This window comes from Sturnira hondurensis, unplaced genomic scaffold (genome assembly GCF_014824575.4).
Source record: "Sturnira hondurensis isolate 20B ecotype Veracruz unplaced genomic scaffold, ASM1482457v3 Scaffold0005329, whole genome shotgun sequence".
Lineage (NCBI taxonomy): Eukaryota > Metazoa > Chordata > Mammalia > Chiroptera > Phyllostomidae > Sturnira > Sturnira hondurensis.
This window is the reverse complement of record NW_028077960.1, coordinates 6,439,985-6,443,138: the sequence shown is the minus strand read 5'-3', so window position 1 is coordinate 6,443,138 and position 3,154 is coordinate 6,439,985. Positions and strand designations below refer to the sequence as shown.

The window sequence follows — 3,154 nt, the reverse complement described above, 5'->3', positions numbered from 1 at the left end:
CGCATTGGCGATGCTGGGGGTTGCCAAGTCCCTGAAACCTGCCAGTTATTTTCACACGTACTACTAATTTCCCATGTGAACATCAACAGTGACCATGGATCCAGTGGAAAAAGTGCTTTTTGAGGTTTCTTTTGCTGCTAGGAAGGATTAAGTGTCTCTGGTTGGTCATTGTTTCTAATCACTCACTGTCAACGTTCACGTCTCGTACAGAACCAGATCCAGCTTTGCACAAGGTGAAGCGGTTGAACTCCCTGCCTGGTTGGGGGATTTCTGGGTCTAAGCAGGCCTCCTTCCATCACGCAGTACCTCTCTTGTCTGCAGGGTGATGCCTGGTGACGCCATTAGCACATTAGTGATTTTCTAACGCTGTGGTCCTGGGTAGAATAGTCATGTCCCTGGGCATGGAGGATGGAGAACGTCACATCTTGCTCTCTTTTTGTCATGTATGCCGTATACGGCAAAATAAGGTTTTTAAGATGAAGGCTTGATAGGAGGTAAAAGGCATCAACTGGGAAGGTCCCAGTCCTGAGCTGGGGTGAGAAAATGGACAAAATAGAGGCACAGAGTTACACTCTGGTCTTTTGCCTTGAATGAGCGCTAGCCCAGCTCTCTCCGTGCTCAGTAAGTCAGGCCTTTCAGTGCCTTCTGCACAGCGCGACGCCTTCCTGTGGATTTCACCTTCCTCGAGACTCTAAGCCCCTTAGCTCCGCTTGCCTTCCTCTCTGAGCCCCCCTCGGGCCCCAACACACAGGCACCTCTCTCCCCGGTACTCCCTGTCTGAGGCCAGATGGGCCATGGAGCTTGTCAAACAGACTCAGCCTTGCGTTAGTAGAGGCTGCATTCTGAGATCAGATGACGTGTGGCAATAATGGTGGGAAGGGAGAGCCAACTGGAAGTTACTAGAAAGGCGTGTTCAGACACCCAAGGGTAGGTGTGTGCCTGGGCCAGAAATATGAGTGCTTCCTTTTCTAGGAGGTACGAAGTGTTGGTGAGGAGCCAGGGTGTCGCGGCGGGGGAAGTGCCAGAGAGCATTCCAGGCACAGGCACGGAATATGGCTGTGGCCTGCGCGGACGGAATTCACCAACAGGAGTGAGGAAGATGGTCACCTAGAGGAGGCGACAGTGGGGAGGGTGGCTGCGTGGCAGCAGCGGTGGTGGGATAAATCTGCAGGGACAAGCTGGTCCGCAAAACCAGCAACAGTAATGGCTCTCATATCTCAAGCACCTCTTACATGTCAGACGCCAGGCTGACTGCTCAGTACAAATGATCTCATTTCACCCTCCCACAGTCGCTTAGGAGTGACAGGACAAAACTTATTTGCTTATTTACTTGAGAAGATCCACAGCCCCCACCCCATCTGCTCCTGATGGAGAAAACTGTCTCTTCTCTCCAAGTTTTCTTCCTCCAGATCTCTCCTAAAAAGGATGCATTCTTACTGGAAGGGAGGTGGCGGTAGGAAAGAGGAGGGTCCTGTGTCGCCAAGACTGGCAAGAACACCGTGGCTGCCCTGTGTGAGAGGCTCTAGAGCTACCAGGGAGCTGAAAAGAGGACTGAGGAGTGAAAAGGGGGTCGTTTGAAGAATAATTATTGTCAACTACTTGAGAGTTTCTCATACAAATGGACTACCTTCTAATAATACTTTTAATGTCCAATGATCTCTGAACTTTTTGTTGGCTTTTTGCCCCTTCTTTAACGACTCAGAACTTTAGTGTGTTGGCCTGACGCCTTCTGCTGTCCATAGACCTGTGGGAGGTGGTCTTTTGGATGCAGTGTATGGAGTGGCTATTGTCTGGGGTGTCACCAAGATCAAAGTCCTCCCCTTTTTCCAGCAAGTGAAGTTGGGTGGCAGTCTCAGCCTCCAGCTTGACCTTGATGTTCAGCAGGGCCTCCTACTCCTGGGCCTGGTGCTGCCCCTCTGCCTGGGTCTGGCCATCTCTGCCCCGAGGTGCAGCAGGATCCCACTGAGCTGCTCCATCTGCATGGCATAGCATGTCTCCACCTCCCTCGGGCTCTTCTCCAAACTGGCCTTCAGATGCCTCACAGAGTCCAGGCCACTCTCCAAGGACCGGACTGTAGTCTCAGCTCTATGAGTGTCGTCTCAGCAGCTCCTATCTCAGCGGTCTGTGAGGTGACCGCTGTGGTGCTCTCCTCCATCAGCTGGGACCAGTACTTGTTCAGTTCTTCTCTGTCCTCCCAAGCCAACTAAACATACTGGCTCGGACATCTGCCATGATCTTGCTGAGGTCCTGAGATCTGGGGCATCCAACTCCACAGTCAACCCAGAGTTGGCAATCATAGACCATTTACTTCCTCCTCATAATTCTTCTTCATCATAGTTCTTCTTCATGGAGTGCAGCTCCTCCTTGAGAGCTTTGACCTTGGCCTCCAACTCCAGCTGAATGATATTAGCGTCTTCAGTGATCTTTTGAAGCCCATTGATGTCGCTCTTCACAGAATGGCTCATGCTCAGGTCCGTCTCATACTTGACTCTAAAATCATCAGCAGAAAGACAGGCATTGTCAATCTGAAGAATGATGCGGGCATAATCCACAGAACTTGCAAAAATCTGAGACATCAGGTCCTCCATGGTCTTGAAATGATGCCCCAGCCTCTGACCTGGTGTTCCCAGATTTTGGTCTCTAGTCTCAGCCTCCGGTCTCTTCACCCTCTCCAGGTAGGAGGCCAGGTGGTCATTCAAGCATTGCATAGTCTCCTTTGCACTCTGGATGTCCCCCATGCCTGCCAGACCCATCACCATCCCAGTAGCCAGGCCCCCGGATCCCTGGTTGCCCCACATGCTGGTGGAGTAGGACATAGAGATCCAAAGCTCCCGGCACCTGCACAGTTGCTGGCCACACTGCTGGCCGGCCGGGCCCAGTTGCCGGGCGACTGCATGGAGCCCGGGTTCTGATAATTTGTGGAGAGGATGGAGCCTGTGCTGAAGCTCCTGTTGTTCAGGGAGGAAGGTGAGAAGCCGAGACTCAGGTTTAAGCAGCAGTCTCTCATCATTTTCAGCTGCTAAATAGGGTTGGATCACATGGGCCCCTGGATTCACAAAGGCCTTAAAACTATGTTCTTTCCCATATGAGGCAACTAAAGCTAAGAAAAGTTAAATGGTTTGCTCAAGGCCACAGTGCTAGAAGTGATAGCACT

The 3,154-nt window shown here is 51.7% G+C and overlaps 1 pseudogene; it reads right to left on the bottom strand.

Moving 5' to 3' along the window:
- Positions 1-1,698: 1,698 nt before the first annotated feature.
- LOC118987683 (keratin, type I cytoskeletal 18-like) lies at positions 1,699-2,816 on the bottom strand (annotated as a pseudogene).
- Positions 2,817-3,154: the final 338 nt, after the last annotated feature.